Consider the following 27822-nt stretch of genomic DNA (forward strand, 5'->3'; position numbering starts at 1 on the left):
TACCTCCTTTCTTCAAAGTTGTCCATAGATATGTAAGATACAATGTTAAATAATAGCTTTTTTACTTTCACACTTTTGTTGTTTGTTTGTTTTACTATTTTGTCCAGTGTGAGGTGGAAATGGAATGAAGAACCTGATCTGAAATTGGAGGCATTCAATGAATCCATGAGCCCTGGAGAGCCTATTAATCACGTAGTGCTTGTTCAGTTATCAGGTATTTATTGAGCACAGGCTTTATTAGTTTGCTGTGGTTATTGCTCTGCTCCTGCTGTGTGACAATATGGCTCTTGGTCCATTGATTTGGATCACTACAGCCTGCCTCTTCATGTAAACGTTTAGCTACTGCCGGGCTTTCTTTGTCAATATCTAAGCCATCCCAGGCACTTTCCCTCTCCCCCTAAACTTTACAAGGGCACTGTTGGGATTTAGTGTCCAGAGAAGATGTACCCTACCTTCAGGACACTGCTTGCTTGATCAGTAGCCCAGACTTAGCATTTGATTTTAAACACTCTTTGCTGTACTGCTATCCATTTCTTTCTTGTGTCAAACTTCTCCTCATCTCCTTCCTAAATTTTTCCACTATGACACTAGACTTTCAAATTCAGTGATTAAAATGCTCATCTTCACCATCTCACACTTCCTATGTATTCTGACTTGATGAGGACAGAGTCTCCTGTAGCATACCTGTATCCCTGAAGCCCATCCACATGGAAGCTCTTATCCTCCTGTTTGAAGAAGGAGTGAGGTTCTCCTAGCCATCACAATGGTGCTCAGACTGCAACGCCTCTAACTTTTTCTCCTATGCAAATTCCATGAAGTAGCGTGGTCCCATCCCTCCCTCCCTCTACAGACTGACTTCACATCTCCTGCACATCTTTAATGGTGCTAGCATTTTCATATGTCTATCATCATGTCCTCTCAGTTCCTTGATTTCTTTGCTCTGCTCTGTCTCAACTATCAAGTCTTATGAATATTTTTTTCTCCCTACCAATGGGTCATTTTGGAAATTTCCTATCATTTCAGTTTCTTCACTCTTTTTATACCATAGCAAATAATTTGCTTAACCTGATCCAGATCTCCATTTCTTTCCTCTATCACTTTTCTTTCTCTTTTTTTAAATCATCATCACCCTCTCACATTTCCACTGTGCTCCTTTTCCTGCTTAGATTTCACATTCAGAAATGGAAACTCTCTTTTAAAAGCTTTTCCGTTCTCTCTCACTGCTATTGTTGGGCGGTGACACCCAAGCTTGGTTAAACTCCACTATGCGCTTGCTCTCTGCCTATGCCTGGGAGGGTGACACTCCAGGGAAAGCACTGATGGGCACCTCACTTCAAGGCATCCCCGAGGGGCACCTCACTTCAAACTCAGACCACAAGTCTCAAATAGGCACTCTGCAATACTTAATAATCCTATCATATCTCCAAATCTTATGTCCACATTCTTTAGCATTTAACTCCTTTGAGATCTTTCCTCCCTTTCACCCTAGTTGAAATCATTACAGGATAGCCACCGCCCCCCACCTGCAAAATAATAATAATAATAAATACAACCAGAAAAAAATAACCTCCTCTTCTCATCTCTGATGCTGACTCTTCCTGTCTTCTGCACCTTGCACTCTGCCCTTAGAATGGAACATGTATTTTGCTCTCAGACAAAGGCATCCTGTCCCCAGGTGCTCGGGAGATGAGCACTATTCCTTTTCTTTTCTGCAACATAATTTTCTTCCCAAGAATCATTGTAGTTTGAACAATATGCCTTAATACCACCCATTTTTTTAAAAAAGACTCCTAACCCCTTCCATTTATTTCAATATCTGCTAGGTTAACAAAACTCTTTGAAGAACTCTCTGTGTTTATTACTTAAGGAACCTCAAATTCTATTATTTCCTAGCCCCACTGTAATTGAATTCCTGATTAACTGAACTAAGTTTTCTCAGTGTCACCAATATTTTAGACACACACACACACACACACACATATATATCATATATCACATATATATATATTGTATCAGTGATTGAACCCATGGGTACTTAACCACTGAGCCACATCACAGCCCTTTTTATATTTTATTTTGAGACGGGGTCTCCATAAATTGCTTTGGGCCTCACTAAATTATTAAGGTTGGCTTTGAACTCTTGATCTTCCTGCCTCAGCTTTCTGAGCTGCTGGGATTATAGGCATGTGCCACTACGCCCAGCAACATCTTTCCAAAGTCCATGGTCAATTTCCTGTCCTTACTTTACTCAATATGTCAATAGGATTAACAGATCCAACCACTCCCTCCTGTTACATACTTTCATTCTGTAGGCTTTTCAGACAACTTTTATGTGCTTCTTTCTTCCTTCTTGGGGAACACTCTCCCTCCATCTCTCTTGCTGGCTCCTGCTCTTTATCGGACCTCAAGTTTTAGGAAACTCCTGGACTCCATCCCCAGCTGTTTTCTGTTCTCTAGCTACCTTCTTCCTGAGGTGATGTTGTCCCTCCTCGTAGATCCAAATGCCACTCAAACATCCATCTGTTTAATAAAAAGCATTTTAATCAATCACAATGAATAAATAAATGAATGGCAAAAATCAACCTCTTTGATAGTCTTGGATATATCTCATGTCCATTTTACTATGCAACCTTGGGCAAATTATGCCTTAGTTGGTAACATCACTTTGTGTCTGAAGTTTTTATGAAAATTAAATGATGATGTATACGAAGTCCTTAGCACAGTGCCTAGAAAATGGGGAGCATCCAATAAATCCTAACACAGTAATAAATACTGGTTATATTAGGGGTGGACCATTATTTGGGAAAACATAATTAAATCAAATATATCTAAGTCCTTAAATTTTTAGCCCAAGGTTCCATCCACAAGATTATAAAACTCACTTGGCCTTTGAAGAACTTCTATTCATGAGCTTTCCCAGCACTGTGCTCCCAGGGTTGGTTACACCGTTTATTTGGTCAAGGAGATGATTTTAAGGCTCCACCACACAAGTCCCCAAACACCTACATTTCTTTGATTTTAGATAAAAGAGTCAGTTGAAGAGGAGTTTAGAGTAGATGTCAGTTAGTAGATAATACTTAGAGTTTAAATTAATCTACACTGAAAATAATTGACATTACTTCCTCTAAGCGGACTGTCATGAGTAGCAAATTTACCTTATTTCTTCTGAATTCATCCTGTGTCATAGGGATACAAACACATTTTCTACACTTTCTCCTTCCATCTTTAAGTCAACCTCCTAAGGTGACAAGAAGAAAATTTTTATTTTATAGACAAAAATGTTGAGGTTAATTTACTTATCCAAGATCACCTGATTTATATTTGGTAAATTCTACCTGAAACCCAGGTTTTGATTGCCAGTCTACTGAATGTGTCAGTGCTATCTCATAATTTTGCTACCTTGGTAGAGTTTAAGAGGAGTTGATTTTATTATATGAAAGAGAATAAGTTGTTTTCACTTTCTTACTCCAACACTTTTATTTTATTGCCACCTAAAAGATTTCTTTAACAGCTCTCTTTCTGAATGAGAAGTTGCACATACCAATGATATTTTTTGTGCTTTAGATGCTGCATATAACTTTACATGCCATGAAATTTGGTCCATTAACACTTAAGAATTTCCAGGAAGGCAGGAGACACCCAAATGTTCACAAGTTATGAGGCATGACCAATGAAAGAGAAAGAGTGCGATGGCAAAAGCCCAGGCTACATTGAGATTTTTTACAATGCAGTAAATGGAGAAGAGGTTTCAGAATCAGAGCTGGGTCTGAGCATCACTCTGTTATGTTACTTAGCTTAATACCTTGAATATTTTTTTTTCCTCATCTGAAAATGAGATCACTAAAATTTAATTCATAGGGACATCATGAGGATTAAAGAGCCTCCTATGTCACTGGTACTTCCTGAGTGTCTGTTCCCATGGCAGACCCTCTGTTATGGTTTGAATGTGAGGTGTCCCCAAAAAACTCATTCATGAGATAATGCAAGAAAGTTTAGAGAAGAAATGGGTTGTGAGAGCCTTAAACCAATCAGTGAATTAATGCCCTGATTGGATTAACTGAGTGATAAGGAGAAGAGGTGAGACGCTGGGGGCTTGACTTTGGGATATATATTTGGTATATATAGTTTATATTTTAAACTGGTGAGCGAAATTACCTTCTCTGCTTGCTGATCATCATGTGAGCTGCTTGTTTCTGCCACACTCTTTCCCCATGATGTTCAGCCTCACCTTGAATCCCAAGGAATGAAGTCTGCTGTCTATGAATTGAGACTTATGAAATTATGGGCAAATACACTTTTCTTCCTCTACAATTGTTCTGGTTGGGTCCTTTAGTCACGGTGTGAAAAACCTTACTAAAACAGAAATTGGTACTGAAAAGTAGGGTGATTGCTGTGACTAAACTGACTATGTGGTTCAAAGTTTTTTTGAGCTTTTGGAATTGGTTGGAGGAATTTTGATATTTGTGGCAGTGCAAGTTGGAAATGTTTCAGATTGTTGTAAGCAGATAATGATGGCTGATCTAATGGGAACTCAGAACAACTGAATGCCAATAGCACCTTGGTCAGTGGAGAGAGGGCTCAAGAGGGTTCAGAAAAGGATTTTTTTCAGAATTTGGAGTAGAGGCCATTCATGGCTTGTTCGGCTGAGAAGTTGTCTGTGTGTTGCTTGTGTCCTGAGACTTTCTGTGAGGCTGATATTAAAAGCAATAGATTTCTTAATCTGGTGGAAAAAAAAAACCTGTCTAGGAAGCATAGCATTCAGGAACTGGCATGAATGTTGCTGGGGACTTTTAGCCAAGTTTATTGTGATATTCAGGAGTAGAACCCAAAGCAGAAAGACTTGAAAAACTTGGACTTGAAAAGAGAGAGTAAAACTGGGGCTAAGGAAGTTGCAGTTGTTAAAGACCTTACCACCGCTAAAGCAATGCTAAAGACTTGTCCAGAGACAGACAGACAGATGGCTTGGGGGACATCTCAAGAGCTGGCAAGACCACACCCATCTAAAGCTCAAGGGAGTAAAGGTGAAAATTCTCCTGAGAAGAAACCAGTGGGGAATCCTTCTTGCACACTGGACCTAGGAAGTTTTTTTTCAAAGGATTCAGCCACCCAGACACTCAGACCCTGCTGCAGCCAGGGTCCTTGGAGGCTTGGCTACTGCTCAGATCGGAGCAGACTTTGGCATCAACCATGTGGTGCTGATTCTGCAAGAAAGCAGGATTCTGGAGTTAGGGGGTCCTGGAGGCTTCCATCAAGATTTCAAAGGAAGACCTGGGAGGCCAGGCCAAGTGCATCAGGGTCAGAGTCCCTGCAGGCACCACCTAAGAAGGCAAGGTGTGGAGCTATGAGGAGGAAGCCAAAACTGCAGTAGAGGTCTCTGTGATTAAGAAATGTCAGTAACTTGGGATGTTGTCCTTAGAAAGCTGCAGGAATTGAGCAGAGATCAGCCCAACAGAAGGACCACAGGGGCTACAACCAACAAAGCCACAGGAGCAGAGCTACATAAGCCCTTTGGAGAAGACATGCCACATGCTCCGAATGCCAGATACAGAACTACAGGACCTGTTTGCCCAGCAGGATTTCAGTCTTGCTTTGACACTATTTCTTCTTTCTATGTGCCTAATTTTTGTAAATGAAAATGTTTACTCAGTATCTTTATATACTGGATATTTGTAAATTGCTTTTAATTTTACAGAAGCTTGCAATGCAAAAATTGCCTTGAGCCTCAAAGAAGACTTTGGACTTGGACTTTGAGCAGTCTCAGAACTTTTGAGACTATGTGGAGTCTTGGGAATGGGCTAAATATATAATGGGCATTGTCAGATGAGTGTGAGCTTTTGGGGGCCAGGGGTGAAATGTTATGGTTTGGATGTGAGGTGTCCCCAAAAACTCATGTGTGAAGCAATGTAAAGAGGTTCAGAAGAGAAATAATTAGGTTTTGAGGGTCTTAACCTAATCAGTGAATTAATTCCCTTATAGGGATTAACTGAGTAGTGACTGAAGTGGTAGGGTGTGGCTGGAGGAGGTGGGAATTGGGGCACGGCTTTGGGGAATATATTTGTGTCTGGCAAGTGGAGACCTCTCTTTGCTTCCTAATCATCATGTGAGCTGTGTCCCTCTGTCACACTCTTATGCCGTGATGTTCTGCCTTATCTTGAGCTCGGAGGAATGGAGTTTGCTGTCTATAGATTGGGACCTCTGAAACTGTGAGCCCTCAATTAAACTTTTACTCCCCTAAAATTGTTCTGGTCAGATCTATTAGTTACAGCAGCATGAAAGCTGACTAAAATACCCTCCCTCACTCCTAAGTCATTTTGGCAAAAGAGGCCATCCACGGTAAAAGGAAAGACCATTTCCATGCGGTTTATTGCAAAGTGCAGCTGAAAGTAATTAAGATCTAATATGTTCCCTGGTTTTATTTTCTAATTGCTTCAAACTGTTCCAAATATAACCATCTTGTTTTGTAAAATTAATGGTAAACTTCAATGTAGGAAAAACTGATGGAAGGAATTAGAATATTTGTTTTTCTCAGTCATCTTAGTATCTTTATGTTTCATTTTTTATTTTAATTTAACCGAATGCATTGCAATACATATTACACATATAGACACAATTTCTCATATCTCTGGTTGTACACAAAGTACAGTCACATCCTTTGTGTTTTCATACATGTACTTAGGGTAATGATGACTATCACATCCCACCATCTTTCATACCCCTATATCCTCTCCCTTTCTCTCCCTCCCCTTTCCCCTTTGCCCTATCTACAGTTCATTTAATCCTCTCATCCCCCCACCCCCATAGCATATTATAGATCAGCATCTTTAAATCAGAGACATCATTCAACATTTAGTTTTTTGGGATTGGTGAATTTCATGTAGCATTATAGTCTCCAGATCCATCTATTTACCTGAAAATGCCATGATTTTTATTCTCTTTTAATGCCGAATAATATTCCATTGTGTATATATAACACATTTTCTTTATCCATTCATCTACAGAAAGGCATACAGTTTGGTTCCATAGTTTAGCTATTATGAACTGTGCTGCTATAAACATTGATGGGGCTCTGTCCCTGTAGTATGCTGTTTTTAAGTCCTTTGGGTATAGACTAAGTAGCTGAGTCGAATGGTGAAAACTATAGAACACTAAAGAAATAAATTAAAGAAGACCTTAGAAGATGGAAAGATCTACCTTTTTTTGATAGGCAAAATTAATATTTTCAAAATGACCATACTACCAAAAGCACTATACAGATTTAATGCAATTCCAATCAAAATCCCAATGACATTCCCCATTGAAATATAAAAGGCAGCATGAAATTCATCTGGAAAATTAAGAGACCCAGAATCACTAAAGCAATCCTTCCCAAGAAGAGTGAAGCAGGTAACATCACTATACCAGACCTTAAACTATACTACAGAGCAATAGTAACAAAAACATCATGGTATTGGCACCAAAATAGATTGGTAGACCAATGGTACAGAATAGAGGACACAGAGACTAACCCACATAATTACAGTTATATTTGACAAAGTTGCCAAAAACATACATTGGAGAAAAGATAGCCTCTTTGACAAATGATGCTGGGAAAACTGGAAATCCATAAGCACTTAGATTTTTTATAATGATTCATGCTGAAGAAGAAATTTCCTTTAGACAGGTATTGTTTTGCTTTCCTCGGGAGTACTTTGGCTGGTAAATGGGCATTATTGCATATATCAAATGTAGAAAGTCCTTTAAAAATCTGCCTCATTCTTTCAAAAATATCAATTCTACTCATACATAGTTTTTCTCCCTCGAATAATATGTATGTTCTTGGAAGGGATGGAAGAAAAAGACTAGAAAATAAAGTGTAATTTTTAGAATCTAGAAATTAGCTTAAGATGCATTTCTATAATTACAGGTTACAATAATATCCTGTAAGTAAAGAGGCTGAGTGTTTATAATATTCATGTTTCTCATCAAATCAGAAATAGCAAATGGCCAAAATGCTTAATTGAGTATTTTTTTTGTGAGGATCTAGAATTAGTAGTTAATAGTCTCTGTTAGCAAATGAGAACTAACACTTTCACATCAAAAAAACCTAATAATTCTAAAACTTAATTTAATTTAGTTATATATATTATATTAATTTTTTTACTTGTAGCATTTATAAATTAGTCTTCAAATTCATTTTAGATTTATTGTTTCATTTAATAGATAATCCAGTAGCAGGAATGCTATCTTTATGATGATTTGACATGATATTTTGCTACCTAGCAAAAAAACCTAATCACAGAATTTATTCATTCACTTAAATAATTTATCGAAGATATACTTCAAGTAAGTGGAATGAATAGCTGGCCCTTGAATCTGGTCTCTTAGCCCTACATATCAAATTCTTTTCATTATGCACTTTTATTTAGACATTTTAAAGTCTATGATTTGAATCCTACATCAGCCACTTCTGAGTAGGCAGTTTGGGGAAGTCAAATAACTCATCTGAATCTCAGATGTGTTTTCTTAAATTGAAGACAATGACAGCTGCTCGCATTTCCTGCTAAGTCTTTAAAAAGAACAAATGAAATAATGAACATGAAGACACTAGACATTTATTTTCTATTCCTACAGTCAAATGTATGACAGTCAAGTCAATGGAATCCCATTATCCAGTAAAACAGATACAGGGAGACCCTTGGTAAGCCTTAGGTCCAGGTCCAAATTCTGGTTTATCATGTCCTAGTTGTGAAACGTTACTGAGGTTCTTTATTTTCTGAAGCTCAGTTTCCTCATCTATAAAATTGTCACGTGCAACAAATTGTACCTCTGATTTACTTTTAAAAAGTTGAAATAGCGGTTCACAGGTTTTCATTATATTCAAGATATCTGTTTAAAGAGACATTTAATATTCACTCAGCAAAAGCATATTTGCCTTTTTCTGTGTGACCAAATTTCATTTTCAATTGCAAATTCCATTTTCACATAATAGACAGATCTATCGCATTGAGTGAAAACAAATTATTAGTCTCCTCAGTTAAATAAACAAACTGAAATAAAAACAAAAACAAAACTCTCAACTACCATGAACCCCTAAACAGATGGCAAAGAAGAGATAGAAAAGATGCACATAAAAATCAAATTTTTTGCTCAGCTGTTTAAGTATTAGTACAGACACAGAGCTTTTATTGCTTGGTGAAGGGCACCTGTTGGCCTGGTTTCCTTGCATAAAGTCTTAGACTTGGACTACCTGTGGAGGTGAAGGCCTGAACAAGCCACAGTAAAGACTTAGCTGTCATGAAAATCTCAAGGAAACCCGCAGATATGAATTCACATCTTCCCAAGGCTCTATTTAAAAATCTACCTGTTTTATGTATAATAAATAATATATTTCCAATTATTTATTCTTTGGGGTACTAGGTAAATCAGATTCTTAATTTCTTTTGCAGATAGCCCATTGTTAGGGTATAGCAATGCAGCTATTTTTTTTCTAGTGGGTTTTGTATTTTGCAAACTTTACTGAATTTATGATTCTTACAGTGTTTTACAGACTCTTTTTAAGTATTCTATGTATCAGATAACATCATCTACAAATAGGGAGATAAAACATATCTTCTTTTCAATTTGGATGTCTTTTCTTTCTTAATTTTTCTGTCTAGATCTTCCAGCATTGTGTTGAATAGGAGTGGTGAGTGTGAGTAACCTTGTTTTGTCCCTGATCTTGAAGAAAAAGCATTCAGTTTTTTATCACTGAACATGATGTCAGTAGTGGGCTGCACATATACAGCCTTTATTACAATAAGGTCATTTCCTTTTATTCCTAGTTGTTTTTTTGAAGGTTTGTATTAAGTATTTGAAAACAATAAAACATTGGTGAAAGAAATTGAAGCAGACACAAATAAAAGAAAATGTATCCATATTCATCAATGGAAAGTCTTAGTATTATGAAAATGTCCACATTGCCCCAAGTAATTTGCAAATTCAGTACAATCCCTCTCAAATACAAATGATATTTTTTTTTTTAGTAGAAATGGGAAAAATGCCATATGAGATGACAAAAAACCACAAATGTCCAGAAAAAACTTAACAAAGAACAACAAAGCCAGGGGCGTTATATTTTCTGATTCATAATACAAAGCTATCATAATTGAAATAATATATCACTGGCATAAAGATAGGCATATAAACCAATTAGATAGAATAAAAAACCCGGAAAGAAACTCACACCTATGCAGTCAGCCCTCTGAATGCACAGGTTACAGGTCCATGGATTCAACCAACTTTAGACTGAAAATATATTTTTTAAATATTTTCAATTGCATCTATACCAATGTATAGACTTTTTTCCTGCTATTATTCCCTAACAATATGGTACTATAGTTATTTACATAGAAATTACATTGTATTAGGTGTTTTGTGTAATCTAGAGATGATCTGATGTATATGGGAGTCCATAGGTTGTTTACATCCCAATACTATACCATTATATAAGGGACTTGAACATCCTCAGATCTGGTATCAATCCTGGAATCAATATCCCACCGATGTTGGGGAATGAGAACCCAGTCAACAGATTTTTGACAAGGGTGCCTAGAACACACTTTTATATCATTCACCAAAACACGACTCAAAATGGGTGGAAGATGTAAGGACCTGTAACTAAAACTCCTAGAAGAAAATACAGTGTGTCGGAGGGATCTCAATGACATTGATCTCGGTATTGACTTCTTATATTTGAAAACACAGGCAAAGAAAGCAAAAATAAGCAAATGGGAGTGCATCAAGTTAGAAACCTGCACAACAAAGGAAACAGTCAACAGAGTGAAAAGATAGTCTATGAAATATGAGCAATTGTCTGAAAACCATATATTTGATAAAGGGTTCATATCAAAAATATGTGAGAAACTCCTCAACTCAATAACAAAACAAACAAAAGAGCAAAGAACTGATTAAAAGATGGACAAACATCATTTCCCTAAATACATGTATGAAGACACAACTGGTGTGAAAATACTTTGTGTACAAACGGTGACTTGAAAAATTGTGCTCTAAATGTGAAATATGAAATGAATTGCATTCTGCCACCATGTATAACAAATTAAAATAAATAAGTAATTTTTAAAAAGATGGACGAAGGACCTGGAGAGACATTTCTCTGAATAAGATGTAAAAATGTCCAAAAGTAAATGAAAAGATGCTCAATATCATTAGTCATTAGGAAAACGCCGATTAAAACCACAGTAAGATATTACATCACGTCCATTAGAATGGCCATTAAAAAAATAATAATAACAAGTGCTACCAGGGAGGATGTGGAGAAATTGGAATCCTTGCACACTGTTAGTGGGAATGTAAAGTAATGCAGTTACCATGGAAAACAGCGTAGTGATTCCTCAAAAAATGAGAAAATAGAACTATCATATTATCAAGGAATCTCAGATCCAGTGTATATATACACAATGTGCTATCATTTAAACGTAGAGAAGAGGAAACCCTGCCACATGTGAAAATATGCATGAACTCTGAAGACATTATTGTAAGTGAAACCAGCCAGACACAGAGTGACAATTGCTGCATGATCTCATTTATATGAGGCATATAAAAGTCATAGAAGCTGAGAATAGAAAGTTGGTTACCAGGGGATTGGGGGTTGGGGAACTGGGGAGTTGTGTTCAACAAGTATAAAGTTTCAATTATACAAGTCAAATAAGTTTTAGAGGTTTGCTGTACGACATTGTGTCCATAGTTAATAACTTAGGACTGGGGTTATAGCTCAGTAGTAGAGCCCTTGTCTCGCACATGTGAAGCACTGGGTTTGATCCTCAGCACCACATAAAAATAAAGAATATATTTAAAAAAAAAAAAACTTATTTTGGGGCAGATCTCATGTTAAGGGCTATTACCAAAATTTTAAGAAAGCAAAGAAGAAGATAAAAGAAAGACTACCCATAGCCAAATATGAGCATTAAAATATTTATTGGCTTTCCTTGGTTTTGTGTCATTTGAATCTCAAATATTTCTTCTTGCTATTGCAGTATAACAATATGAAAATTTCATAAATACCATATCAGCTAGAAGCCATTCTTTGCATTCCCTTCCCAAATGACTTCTGAGGGGTATGGTGTATCCCACCCATAAAGCCTCCTGCTGAGACTCTGGTAGAAAACAGAGCATTTCATGCACCAGGAGCCCAGAGTTATTTTGGGTGTACCACTAACCAGCAGTATGACCTTATGGGAGTCACTTAAGCTTTCTGGGTTTCTGTTTCCTTATCTATAAATCTATGAGGCTGGGCTAACTCATTCTCCAGACCCCTCCTTCCCCAGTGTTCTCTGGCACAACATACAAAGTGATAACAAAGATTTTCAAACTAAAATAAATTCCATGTTGTGTCCAATTCAGAATGCATTGACCTGATGTTACTAGATTTAGCAGATCCGTGGAGAGGGGGAAAAAACAACAGAGTTTACTGGCAGCCTGGGTGAGTCAAAAGGCCAAGCTATTTTTGGTAAAGACCACTAAACTGGCTCAGGCATTTATATGCATTTTCTCAGCAAGGCACCCTGCTCAAATTCCAGGGGAAGACCTACACCTTTGCTGCAGTCCAATAGTGAAAGAAATGTGCCTTGGTGAATAAGCACACCACACTGCTAGCTGGGCAGTGTTTATGTGATGCTTTTGCGTTTGTTTATGTTAAGGTTGTCAAGCGACCTACTCATCAGAAAGAACTCATAGTTTAAGGGGACGAGAAAGGCACATTATTTGATTCTTTTGTTTTCCTTTAATAAACAGCTAACTTGTAAAACTCTGCTTGACACTGCTGGGAGATATAATGGACTATGCTACACTAAGTTTGGAAGACAACTTTCAAATCTAAGACAAGTGAATCGTTCTAGTACATGTAAATAATTGCAATAAATAATAGTATTTTCGGAGCTGGTATTGTGGCTCACTGGTAGAGTGCTGGCCTAGCATGCATGATGCACTGGGTTCGATCCTCAGCACCACATAAGTGTAAAATGAAGATATTGTGTCTCCCTAAAACTTAAGAATAAATATTTTTAAAAATAATAGCATTTTTGAGGGCTGGGGATGTGGCTCAAGCGGTAGCACGCTCGCCTGGTTCGATCCTCAGCACCACATACCAACAAAGATGTTGTGTCTGCCGAAAACAAAACAAAAAAATATATATTTAAAAAATTTTTTTCTCTCTCTCTCTTTAAAAAAAATAATAATAGCATTTTCATTTCATTCCGAACATCACTGTCCTATAGAAACTACTAAATTTGAGTGGGTTCAGCCCTGCTAAAGACAGCTAACCCTGATATCTAGCATGTCAGTGCGGCCACATGATGTGGCATTTTAAGTAGAAACTCCACAGACTTGAATCACAGTTCTTTCTCCTTACTGGCTCTTACTATCTCTGGTACTTTGGTCTGGGGATCTAGCCATGGGAGACATTGTTTCCCTCTCTATATAATGATGATATTAATAGCACCTAATGTGAGTATTAAAAATACATCAGAAGAGTGACTAACACACAGTAAACATTAAGGAAATACTATCCATATTATTAATCTATTACTAAAATAATTGTCAGACTTTGTATAATTGTTAATTCTATACTTTGGCTATCTGTGTATCAGTAATTGGTATTTTTACATCCAAAAGCACAGACACTCATCTATTTTTAAACTTTAACTATTTTGTCAACTAAGATCTATCTTTACCACTTACAACCCACCTTGCAAATTCACAGACAGGTGGAAATGTTAACCTGATCTACCCATGACACCACCAACTGTGAGCCTCTGAAAACACAAGAGCTGGGGCAAGTTATCTTCCTAACACAAGGGGATTGAGAAGTGGAAGCAACACTGAGAAAGCCAATGGGAACAATGTAAAAAGAGAAACCAAGTAGTCCTAGTATTATTTTGGTCCTGAGTCAAGTACCCCTAAAAACTTATTCTTGAACTGCTCAGTAGTTTTGTCAAATGGTATATTTTGTTTGAGCCAGCTTAAGATAACAGCATGTGACACTTGTAAAAGAACAATTTTTAGGTATTTGTCAAAAATATAATTCCATTGACTTAATGAATCAATATTCAAAGTGGTGCTGAGGAATTTGAATCTTTAACCAAGACCTTAAATGATTCCGCTATAAAAATCACTATTACGTGCTGAGTTATATGTGCACATAACATTACATTTTCCCCAAAATTTATATTTGTAAATTCTAAATCCTATATTTCAGAAAGTTACTATTTGGAGACAGGGTCTTTCAAGAGGCATTTGAAGTTAAATAAGTTTATTAGGGTGGTTTCCTTGTAAGAGGGATTAAAACACACACACACACACAAACAAACACATATACATAAAGAGAGAAGTCATGTGAAAACACAGGGAAATAATGGTATCCGTAAGCAAAAGGAAAAGGACTCAAGGAAAAAAAAATCTAACAACACCTTGATCTTGGACTTCTAGCCTCCAGAACAGTGAGAAAATATATTTCTATTGTTTAAACCATTCTGGGACTGGTCTTTCTACGTCACCACCTGTTTTGCAAACTTGCGGGCATGCAATCCTTCAGCCTGTGGAGTTCCCTACAAAGGGAACCCACAAAATTCCAACGTGGGTCACACTGTCTCAAAACTTCCCCTTTGGTGAGGAAATATTTTTTTACTTTGTGCTTAACTTTCTGTTACCATAACAATTAAAGTTCATCTTGGTAATACTGGGACAATCTCAGAATCTAAAGAGGTTTGAGGATGACCAAAGTAAACATTTTACTCACAAAAAATGCAATGTTATGTGCACTGTTTATAGTATAATGTTTGATCTGAATAGTCTAGCATTTAATTGTATTTGACAAATACTATTTGGTTATGATACTTTCTAATTTACTGATATTTTTCTGGATAAAATGTAGTTTGTCACATTTTTAAAAGTTGGATGAAATAAATATTATGCATGGGGTTTTCTTCCCCAAAGGATTTTGAACTTCTAAAGTATAACCATCAAATGATGATAAAATCTCAATTGGCTTTGCTGTCCTTTTTTGAGGTCAGTTCCACTGACTTAAGAAGGATTTTTTTGTTGCACACAGATTTCTATCTACACATCACAAGCTGGTTATTCCTATAAACTTGCAGCCACACTCCTGTCAGGAAGTAATATTTTTAAAATATTGTCTACCATGTTCTACCAACTGTTTTACTGAAACAATGATTATTCTGGGCAGAGGTTGACCAGGAGAGCTATTCAAACTGATTCAATTACCTGTACAAGTGACCCCCAAAACTTCTATACTGTAGACAGGATGACTTCTCATGTTAAAGGGCACACTGACAGTCTCGCTAAAATTTAACAAAGGTCTTTCATTTCAGCTTACTGTCCAAATTCATATTAATAGTGATAATAATAATAACAGCTAACATTTATAGTATGCTTATTGCAATTCCAGTATAGGGCTTTAAATGTATGGCCTCACTTAATATCTTATTCATTTATGTGGGTTGTATTTCCTATTTATATTTTATAGATGAGACTCAGAAGAGTTTAATGACTCAAAAATCACACTCTCCAGTAAGCAGAATAAGTTTCCTGCCAAGTTTTTGGCTTTAAAATCCTGCTATCAATTACTGTATGCCTTCCAAAAAGAGAATACAAGAGAAGTCCAAGGAAAGAAGAATTTGTCCTCTAGGCAACATCTGTAAATCAGGAATTATATCACAAGCCTCTTAGTATTTTTTTTGTAAGGATTACATACAATTTGTCTTAGTACCTGGCTACAGTTCTTAACAAATGGTTATTAAGTGCTTTACAAATGCCAATGCCCTTCCTTTTAGTGATATTTGCCACATATAGGCAGGGCAATAAACTAAACTACTTAGTAAAACCTGAGGAGAATACATAGTTTTTCTGTCTTCCCAAAGTTTATGTGCAAACAGAAGATCAAAAACAAAAGTGTAAAAAAGTTTTGCAAAATAATGTATTTCTATTTCAGTAGTTTGTGTGCCAAGGACAAGTGGGGCAGACTCCACTGGTCTGCATTCCGTTTCTATCATTTCCATCCACCATTTGTAAATTCTTGCATCACTTTCTTTTGCTAGGTCTCAAGGATCTTGTGCACAGGAAGAAGACCCACTTCATGGCACTAATGTGAAGATTTAAATAGCTGCTCTTTATTAGCATTATTTTGTACCAGGAAAGATATGAGAATTATTTATTGGATCTCATGCACTCTTCACAGCAAATTCATAAGTACCATAGTTCTCCATTTCACAGTTGAGGTAATAAAGACACAGAGAGGTAAATATTTGAAGAAAGTCACATGGCCAGTAAGTGGCGCAGCTGGGTTGTCATTAGAGGCAAGTGTATAGTTGTGGTGTCTGCACAACACTGACTTCTGGATTACAAATAATATCTGTGAAGTTCCAGAAATATTAAGCAAGCTAAAAATTACCATGTTTGTTATATGATGAATAAAATGTAAAAAACAAAAACATATAATTTTTTCCTTATACTTAAATAAGAAAATAAAAATCCCAGTGTGTGGGAATAAAACAAGCATGCTCAACAGCATTGTGGTGTTTTAATTCCCTAAAAGAAAGAGTACCAAGCATATGGAATTGATGGTATTTCCATGCTTTTTAGATTCCTGCTCATTCATGTCCTTTCAAAAGAAGATTTCTTACTTGATGATTTTTCCCATTAGCTCTGGGCCACTCAGCTTGCTTTTGCTGACAAAGATCCACAGATCAATCATGTGTGGCTGACATGATTTCCTTGAAGTCCTCAGTGGTCTAATCTGCTTTGATGTGGTTCCTTTCATGGTTTCATATGGCACTTGTAGTACATGAGTAGGCATAAGGCGAGTGGGGTCATATTGCACCCATTTGTTTTCTCTTCAAAATGGAGATTGTGTCTAAATGAAAAATTGTGTTCCAGGAACAAAACGTTTCTCTTTGAACCTCTATCTCCTAACATGATGTTTGAAGCTTTTGTGGAGAAAAATAATTTGTATTTTTATATATTGCTGCATGCTAATTCTTCCTTCCATTTATGATGAAGAATGGGAAATTAAGATCCATCTTTCTTTTATCAGTATTAGGATCAATTCAGAGAAGCCAGTGGTTCTTAAAAAAATCATTTTCCAAGTTATAGTAGCCATTCTCAAAATATACATAAATGACATCATTATATATTTATACTTACACCATTTGAATCTATAAGTACCTAACTAGATATTCAGAGAAGGTTCCTTCTCCTTTCCCCACTTCATTACTTGGGTTTTGATATCTGATATTCCCACTTGATTCTTTCTGACTCTCTCTCTGTTCACTTTACTCCTTGTTCATGCACACTATTACTTTTTTTTCTTTAACACCTTTAACATATTAATTATAATCATTTTAAGCTCTGTCTGACAATTCATATCTGAGTCTAGTTCTGATCCTTGCTATGCCTCTTCAGAAAGTTTTTTTTTTGTATCCTTTTTGGAATGCCTTTTAATTTTTCATTGAAAGAGAGACATGTTGGATAATAAGAAGTGAACCAAATAGGCCTTCAATGTGAGGATTTATGTTTATCTGAAAAGAAGTTTGTGTTAGGTTTTCATTGCTCTGACTAAATTAGCTCACAAGAACAACTTATAGATGGAAAAGTTTATTTTGGCTCACAGTTTCAGAGGTTCGGTCCATAGTGGGCTGACTCCAATGCTTGGGGCCCAAGATGAGGCAGAACACCATGGTGGAAGGATGTGGTGGAGGAGCACTGCTCCATCCATGGTGGCTTAGAAACAGAGAGAGAAAGGGGAAGGGACTGCAGGGAAAATGAATCCTCCCAAGGCACTACCCCAGTGATCCACCTTCTCCTGCCATGACCCCATTTGTCTACAGTTACCACTTGGTTAGTCCATTCAACCTAGGATGAGATTGATTAGGTTACAGCTTTCACATTCCAATCATTTCATCTCAGAACATTCTTGTATTAACATAGGAGGTTTTAGGGGGCATCTCATATTCAAATTATGAAAGAGTTGGATTTTCTTTAATTCCTTGTTTAATTGTCCTATATATAAGATTTCTATTAAAAAATTAAATTGAGCAACAAATATACCACTTATGATCACTTTCAAATAATTATGATTTTAGGGTTCTACTTTTTTGAGAAAAGTAATGGGTAAATGGTCAGAGTATTTGAAGAATATATATATATATATATATATATATATATACACACACACACACACACATATATATATAAATGTATAATACATATACAAAGAATATATAAAGTCTAGATTTTGATTTCCAACCTATTTTAATTCACCTGTGTCGATTTCATTGAAATAATCACAGAACTGAAAGCTTGGGACCTAATGGGCTAATAATTACTTTGGTTATAGGTACTACAGACTTCAGATTCCTATAGTATTCTTGTGGCTGAATCTCCTGTTGACTTGGGGATTTCTTATGTGCTCTTTCTCAGAGACAGTATGTGTCTCTCGGTGCTTTTTGGCTGAAATCTACTCTGATACTTAAGGTGATGGTAAGATGTGGAGGAGGAGGAATGTTTAACTGGAATAACCTTCCAGTTAGTTTCATGTTGGTCTGTGAGTGTGTGTCTTATGGTAATTACAAGAGTTTCTTCAGTGTTATTGCTTTTTCCTTCTGGCCCCAACTCCCTTCTCTGGCTGCTTCATTCTTAGCCTATTTCCTTCAAGCCCTAACCCCTTTGATTCTGTATAAGACAAGAAGGCTGGGAGGGGGATCCTTCTGGAGGGGGAACAAATTCCCTATTCTGAGTTGGGAGGGTTTCAGACTTATTCTCTGGTAAAGACCGCTTTTTGCATGAAGAGCATGCCTCTATCATGGAGAAAGCTGAGACATATTTCTCAATGGCACTCTTCCCTCTGCCGGAACCATAAGGGGCTATTTCTCAGATCCTCACTGTGAGGCTACAGTGATTTGCCTGGAAGAAAAACTCACAAAACTGTAGGAAAACCCCTGAGGCTTAGGTCCTTGCAGTTTCTCACTCTTGTGCTAGTTCAATGTCAGCCCCTACCATTTTATCAAAATTATCATTCCAACATTCTATGGCTCCACGTAAACAGATTCCAGAGGTAACTGTCTGAATTTTTCTCTCTCCAGACTTTGGGGTGGCTGACCATGAGATCCTAGTTCTCTGGAAAGTTCAAGAAAACTGTTGATGGCATGTTTGTTCTGCTTTTGTTCATTGCAAAGAGTGATCACTTCCAAGCTCCACCTGTTGCTGCTGAAACCAGAGCACTATTTATTCTTAACTAGTTTTTACTTGTTCCTTTCCTTGTTATGTTTATGATAACAATGTATCTAAGATTTTTAAAAACTTTGGTGAAATATAGCTTTTAAATTTTAATTTGTTATATATGACAGCAGAATGCATTACAATTCATATTACACATTTGGGGCACATTTTTTCATATCTCTGGTTGCACACAAAGTAGAGTCACACCATTAGCGTCTTCATACATGTACTTAGGGTAATGATGTCTATCTCATTCCACCGTCTTTCCTATCCCCATGCCCCCTCCCTTACCCTCCCTTCTCTTTGCCCTATCTAGAGTTCATCTATTCCTCCCATGCTCTTCCAAATCACATTATGAATCAGCATCCTTATATCAAAGAAAACATTTGGCATTTGATTTTGGGGGGGGTTGACTAACTTCACTTAGCATTATATTCTCCAACTCCATCCATTTACCTGCAAATGCCATGATTTTATTCTCTTTAAATGCTGAATAATATCTATTGTGTGTGTGTGTATATATATATATATATATATATATATATATATATATATATATATATATATATATATATATCACATTTTCTTTATCCATTCATCTACTGAAGGACATCTAGGTTGGTTCCACTGTTTAGCTATTGTGAATTGTGCTGCTATAAACATGGATGTGTCTGTATCCCTGTAGTATGCTGTTTTTAAATCCTTTGGATATAAGACCGAGTAGTGGGATAGCTGGGTCAAATGGAAATTCCATTCATAGTTCTCCAAGGAATCTCCATCCTGATTTTCATATTGGCTGCACCAATTTGCAGTCCCACCAGCAATGTATGACATCCTCGCCAACACTTATTGTTGTTTATATCTTAATAGCTGCCCTTCTGACTGGAGTGAGATGAAATAATAAAGTAGTTTTGATTTGCATTTCTCTAATTGCTAGAGATGTTGAACATTTAACCTGACACAACATAAAATTTACTACTTTAAAGTGGTAATTAGTGTATTCACTATACTGTGCAACCACACCCTACTCTAATTCTGAAACATTTTCATTATCTTAAGGAGAGCCCTGTTTAAGTCTATTCAGTGGTGCTATAAGAGAATACCACAGATGAGATAATTTATAAAGAAAAAGAATTTTCCTCACAGTTGCAAGTTGGGAAGTCCAATATAAAGTCTGTATATAACATCTGATGAGAGACTCTGAGTGCATGATCCCATCACAGAAGGAAGAATAGTGAAAAAGCATGAGAGCAGAAGAGTAAGAGGTGGCGAAACTCAATAAACCTTTTCCACGATAATTAACCCATGTTCACAACAGCACTAATCCATTCAAGAGGGCAGAGCCCTCGTGACCTAATTATCTCTTTTCAGGCCCCACCTCCCAACATTGTTGCCCTGGAGATTACAACCCCAGCATATGAATTTGTAAGGACACTTTCAAACCACAGAAAACCCATACCCACTCAACAATCAGTCCCCATTCCTACCACTACCCTTCAGCATGTGGAAGCCAAGAATTCTTTCTGTCTCTAGGAATTTAAATATTTCATATAAATGGAATCATATAATGTGTGTGGTCTTCTTGTTTCTGACATCTTTCACTTTAAAAGTTTTCAAGGTTTATCCACATCGTAGCATGCATCAGAACTTCATTTCTTTTTATGGTGGAATAAGATTCCGTTCTATGTAGATGCACCACATCTGTGTGTGGGCATTCATGTTATTTCCAATGTTTGACTTAGGTCTGAGTCTTTTATCATCCATCTCTTAAGGACCCAGTCATTATTTTCAATTTTATAATCCATCTTTGCTTAGTCCTAGGAATATTTTTCTAGTGTTTATTTGAATATTTCCTTCCATCCATTCTCTTTGTATTCTCCAAGCATTCTAATTAGCTTATTTGTAACTTTGGCATATTAACATTTCTCTTACATTTTCAATCACATTGATCTCTTTTGCTGAGTATTGAAAATGTCTCAGCTCAATTCCCAGCTAATTAATGAATGGACTATTCTTTTATGTTAATTTTGTTATTCAACTGCAGTCTTAAATTTCCAGGAGCAAGTTGTGAATTTCCAGTCTAATCACTTATTTTTTTTTAACAAATGTAATATCTCTGTACATCTCTCTCATTTAACTTTGGTTAAAGCTATGATTTGTTTATTAGAAGAACTCTGCTGCTTTTATATTGGTTTGGTTTTGGAGTTGATATTGATACTCCTGACTAAATTGGATTGACTCTGGTGTTGGTGATTCCTGACCTGTGAGCTTCTCATGACATTGCAAAATCTCTCTGGAAGGCTTCCTACAAGTTCTGTGTTTGTTTATTGCATTGCAGCTCAAAAATGGTAGTAGAGAGGTTGTCTGCTCATCACTTCTTGGCATAATTAGGTATAAAGAGGATGTGAAAACTTCAGGTTTCCCCATCTGTGAGACTCTAACCAAACATCTGACTTGTACTTCAGAGCTATTACATGACAATCTTATGTCACTGATCCCAGCTTAGAATAACCATAAATCTACTTCCATCTGGAGAATGTTTGAGGCTTTGCTTTTGGCTCTGGGTTTCACTTTTGCAGAGTTTATTAATAATTTCTAGACAACTGAAATGATCCCCCTGACTCTGTTTTTCTAGAAATACATGGCATATCTAGGGATCAGGAAAAGGAGAAGGAGATTTTAGCATGTGATCAATCTGCCTTTCTAGACATAGAAACAACCCAACATATATACAGTTATCTCATACTAGAAAAAGGTGCCATAAACACACATTGGATAAAAGGTAGCCTCTTTAACAAAGAGTGCAGGGAAAACTGAAAATCCAAGTGTAGTAGAATGAAATGTAACCCTTATCTCTCACCCCACACAATACTCACCTCAGAGTGGATCAAGGACCCAGGCATTAGACCAGAAACTATGCACCTAACAGAATAAAATGTATGCCCAACTATCCATCATGTTGGCTTAGGAACTGAATTCCTCAACAAGACTCCTGAAGTGTAAGAAAAAAATCAAGAATAATAAATGGGATGATATTGAAATAAAAAGCTTTTTCCCAAAGGAAGCAATCAAAAACATAAACAGAATTGTGCTGCTATAAACATTGATGTGGCTACATCCCTGTAGTATGCTGTTTTTAAAACCTTTAGCTATAGACCAAGGAGTGGGATAGCTGGGTCAAATGGTGGTGCCATTCCAAGTTTTTTAAGGAATCTCCATACTGCTTTCCACAGTGGTTTTATCAATTTGCAGTCCTACCAGCAATCTATGAGTGGGTCTTTTCCCCACATCTTCACCAACACTTATTGTTGCATGTATTCTTGATAACTGCCATTATGACTGGAGAGAGATGAAATCTTAGAGTAGTTTAAATTTTCATTTCTCTAATTATTAGAGATATTGAACATTTTTTTTTCATATATCTGTTGATCAATTATATATCTTTTTCTGAGAAGTGTCTTTTCAGTTCTTTAACCCGTGTATTGATTGGGTTGATATTTTTTGGTGTTAAGTTTCTTGAGTTCATTATATATCCTGGAGATTTGTGCTTTATTTGATGTGTGTGTGGTAAAAATTTGCTCCCATACTTTAGACTTTCTCTTCACCTCATTGATTGTAGTGCTGCAGCCACATCAATGTTTATAGCAGCACAATTCATAATAGCCAAACTGTGGAACCAACCTAGATGCCCTTTAATAGATGAATTGATAAAGAAACTTTATATATATATACACACACACAATGGAATATTACTCAGCAATAAAAGAGAATAAAATTAAAATTATGGCATTTGTAGGTAAATGGATGGAGTTAGAGAATATCATGTTAAACAAAGTAAGCCAATCCCCAAAAAACAAAGGCCAAATGTTTTCTCTGATAAGTGGATGCTAATCCATAATGGAGAGGGATGTGGGATGAGTGGAGACACATTGGATTAGGCTAATAATTAGGGGAAGGAGGGTAAAAGAGGGGACATGGGGATAGGAAAAATGGTGGAATGAGATAGACATCATTACCCTAGGTATGATTGCACGAATGATGAGATCCTACTTCATGTACAACCAGTGAAATGAAAAATTGTGCTCCATTTGTGTACAATTAATTCAAGAGCGTTCTGCTGTCATGTTTAACTGATTAGAACAAATAAATTAAAAATGTAAAAATTTTAAAAATGCATTCTACTGTCATGTAAAACCAATTAGAACAATTTTTTTTTAAAAGTTAAAAACAAAGAATGTGAACAGAAAGCCTACAGAATGGGAGAGAATCTGCCACCTGCATTTCATACTCAGCACTAATCTCCAGGATATAAAAAGAAATCAAAAAACTCACCAACCAAAAAGCAGATAACCCAGTCAATAAATGAGCAAAGGAACTGAACAGGCACTTCACAGAAGATATATGAATGGTCAATAAGTAATATGGAAACAAGTTCAACATATCTAGCAATTACAAAAATGCAAATTAAAACTACACTGAGATTTCATCTCACTCCAGTCAGAATGGCAATTATCAAGAATATACCTAACAACAAATGTTGGTGAGGGTGTGGGAAAAAGGTACACTTGGACATTAATGGTGAGACTGCAAATGGGTGCACCCACTTTGAAAAGCATTATGGAGATTCTTCAGAAAGCGTGGAATGGAACCACTATTTGACCTAGTTATCTCACTTCTCAGCATATACCCAAAGGACTCATATCAGCATTCTACAGTAACACAGTCACATCAATGTTTTTTAGCAGCTCAATTCACAATAGCCAAGCTATGGAACCAAACTAGGTGTTCTTCAACAGATGAATGAATAAGAAAATGCAGTATATATACACAAAGTTATACACAATGCCATACAAAAGAATGAAATTATAGCATTTTCTGGTAAATGGATGGAACTGGAGACTATAATGCTAAGTGAAATAAGCTAGTCTCAAAAAAACAAAGGCTACATATTCTCTCTGATATGTGGATGCAACACACAAAAAGGGAGGGTGGGAAGGGGAAGAACAGTAGTCCATTGGATTAGACAAAGGGGAATGATTGGTAGTGAGTGAGGGAGGGAATAGAAAAGAAAATAAATGAATTGTACATAACTTTCTTATGGTTAAAATTCACATCATGTATAACTACAAGAATGGGGTATTCATTAGAATAGCTATACTCCATATATGTATAATATGTCAAAATACACTCTACTCTCATGCATATCTAAAATGAACGAATACAATTTTTTAAATCCACCCTTGTGACTCAGTATGTATTTTATAATATATATGGAAAGAAGAGTACATGCTTATAAATCCCTGCTAAAAATCATCTCCTTTTTATAATAGTTATTCTAAGCAAAATTTACACCAGTCTCAGAAGTTGTGTTCTCCTTCATATTCCTGAATGTTTAGGAACTAGAAAAAATTCTAAGATTCCTTAGACTCCCTTGCAAAAATTAAAGTCAGTGATCATTGCAGAATCATGGAGAAACTTTGCTGAATTGTAGGCAACTGAATAGTATGCAACCTGTTTTTTTTTTAAAGAGTTGAATTCTTTTAATTACCAGTTGACTACTATATTCATTTCATAGAGTTTTTGTAAAATGTTCCATAAACTTGGTGGCTTAACACAACAGAAATTTCAGCCTCAGCAATGTAGTGAGGCTTGAGCAACTTAGAGAGACCCTGTCTCAAAATTTAAAAACATGGCTTAGTTGTTAAATGCCCCAGGTTCAAAAAATTCCTGGTACAATCCCCCCACCCAATTAATATTTATTATTTCAGCATTTCAGGAGCTAGAAGTCCAAAATCAAGGCCAAACTTTCTTTGAAGCCTAAAAGAGAGTTGTTTCTTCTCCCTAGATTCTGGTGGTCTCTGGCAATCCTGGCATTCCTTGGCTGACAGATACATCCCTCCAATCCCTGCCTCTGTCATCATATTGTGCTTGCCCTCTGGGTCTCTGCATCCTAATTTCCCTTTTTTACAGGAACACTGATTTTTAATCCACACTGGGTTATGTGGACTCTAACCCCAAACAAATTTCATTATAAACCAATTTCATTACATCTTCAAAGACTGTAATTCCAAATAAGGTCGCTTTCACAGGTTCCAAGGGTTAGGACTGTGAAAAGGCACAATTTAACCCATAACAATTATCCAGCATAGACTTTTAGGAGGATGACTATGAGGTTCATAAATGTTCATCCAGGAGGGGGTTCTGTGATCTCTGCGTTAACACCTCACACTGACAGTGTAACTCCTCCCTGTCTGCACCCTCCTTCAGGCAATGATCATCAGTGATGGCACATAAAACATCATGGGCTGCAGTGCTGGACCCTCAGCTTTTTCCTGGCAGAGCTGGATGGCTAACAAAGCAACAGGTGATGCTATGGTGAGGTCTCATGGAGAACAGATGTGACCAGGAAGAAATATCTTTCTTCAGCAGACATGTCCCCTTTTACTCATTAGTAGGACATCCAGGAAGTCATTAAAATGAATCCTTGAATCTGATTTAACTTTGTAGAATAACATAATCCTAGGTAGTCCCCTCCCAACTCAATATAAAGTATTGACATGAAGTGGTGGCAGCAAACCTTAATTGTCTGTCCCACCACCTAGGAGAAAGCAAACAGCTCTTATCATTTCAGAGTCAATTCCTAAACAAAATTTGTTTTCCCTACCCTTATCAGGTTAAACAAAACACTAATCTTTGGATATATAAAGTGACTTTATTTCAATATGGAAACCAATTAAAAGAGTTCAGGCAAATATTCCCCAAAGAAATGGAATGACTAAGGAAAAAATATAATTTTATACAGCATTTCATTTTTACTTGAGTTTGGAAAATAAACCATATGCTTTATTGAAAATCTGAGTTGAAATATTTATTTTCTTTAATTAAGGATAACCATTGGTGAAAAAAATGGAAATTTTTTCCTAACAGGATTACAAACAGAATAATTGAATAAACTGTAATAATTGAATAACTTTTTAAAGAAATAAAAATCGAGAAATTACACAGAAATAGGATAGCAAAATAACTGAAATTCAAATTGCAATAATACAAGAGATTCCACAGCCACAGTTTGGGGCTCATTAATTCTGCAGATAATTTTTAATCATGTTTATTTCCTTATTTGTTTAAATCACCAATGTAGATTTTTTTTTGTCAGTGTTTGATTCATTGCTCGTTTTAATTAAATTTGTGACTTTTAGATGAAATACATACAAAAGTTTAGCCAGGCCTCACCACTCCCTATGGTCTCATAAGGTACTAAATTTATATTTTTACTCCATCTGACAAGACTCTGTAGGCATTTGTGTTTGTGAGTCACAGCTTCAAAATCTATTTTTAAAATTCAAATTGTGATTGTTTTATCCTGATGATTGAGATGATAAAATGTAGCAGGTATAGAATATTTCTTTACAGAGGAACAGGCTTTTTTGAATTGTGATTATGGTTTTTCCTCTAAAGTAGAATCCATGGCCAGATCAATATACAGGGCTTTAGATTGTGAATATAATTTGCCCTAAAATGAATTCTTGAATCAAGCTTAACTTTGTAAGAATAACATAAACTGAAGACAATATATTTAGATGATATTTATATTCATTAAACTTATATCTTCTTATAAGTAAAAATATTTAGGAGACAATAATACAAATTGGAGTTCTATTGAGTTTGAAATTTGAAATATTTCAAATTTGAGTTTGTTATCTGAGACCCTCTGGGACTTGAGATAATGAAGATACCCTCCAACATTTGAGGGGCTTGATACTATATTGATGTAGTTATCTTATTTCATCTCTTGTGGATAAAAAAGGTGTTCTATGATTTCCCTTGAACTATGTGAATCCCGAAGGCAGAAGCTGAGATCGTATTCAAGTATAGAATGAGAAGCCAGGGATTTCCCTCTACCTTTAGCAATGTGCTATCTACTTATATGAACTCACCTTTTTGCAACTGTATTTTATAATTTGTAAAACCAAGTTGTGGATTAAATTTTATTAGGTGTCTTCAGTTCTTAAATCTTCCCCATTAATGACATAACTAAAGACTGAAAGACTTTGTTTGTCCCTAGAAGGAGTTGTAAAACCATAAGAGGGCAGCATTCCATTTGCAGGATTTCTCACACAGTTTCCTGAAGGTTTTTAGTAACTAAAACTATAGGACTTTCAGATTGGCATAGCATTTTCTAGTGTTAACAACCTGAGGGCTATGTTAGGAAAAGTAATTTGTCTATTTTAAATGTGAATATATAAATTTATCCTAATTGTAGTCAATGGAAAGTTACTTCACTACTTCTCTGGCTGTCAGACTTGCATTCACATAAAGGAAGAGACTGTGGTTCAACCCACTCGGTACTATGACACATCAGAACACACTTTGCCAACCTGACCAAGTGAGGGTTCTTTCAGGTATGGGTTAAGATATAGATCTAGAAAACGGTCCTTCTTATGTGTCATCTATAAACTGCAAAGTACACAGTTGCAACTAAATGTTATTTATTTACTGTTATTTTCCATATCAAAATTGTATTTCAATAACAGTAGCTGAAGTGAGAAAATAAAA

At 36.2% G+C, this 27822-nt stretch overlaps 1 protein-coding gene across 4 annotated transcripts in view; it reads right to left on the reverse strand.

The window, feature by feature from the left end:
* Nucleotides 1-27822, reverse strand: part of Colec10 (collectin subfamily member 10) — a 157794-nt gene that overhangs the window by 99728 nt on the left and 30244 nt on the right. Inside the window, exons 2-3 of one of the 4 annotated variants that reach the window (XM_078016754.1) lie at nucleotides 3156-3238; nucleotides 2300-2520 (exon numbers count right to left, since the gene is read on the reverse strand). The exons of 2 other annotated variants lie outside the window; for them this stretch is intronic. The gene's annotated coding sequence lies outside the window, so the exon portion shown is untranslated. The remainder of the gene's footprint in view (nucleotides 1-2299; nucleotides 2521-3155; nucleotides 3239-27822) is intronic. One more of the 4 variants, XM_078016755.1, reaches the window with a different exon arrangement.

Source organism: Ictidomys tridecemlineatus, chromosome 7 (assembly GCF_052094955.1).
Source record: "Ictidomys tridecemlineatus isolate mIctTri1 chromosome 7, mIctTri1.hap1, whole genome shotgun sequence".
Lineage (NCBI taxonomy): Eukaryota > Metazoa > Chordata > Mammalia > Rodentia > Sciuridae > Ictidomys > Ictidomys tridecemlineatus.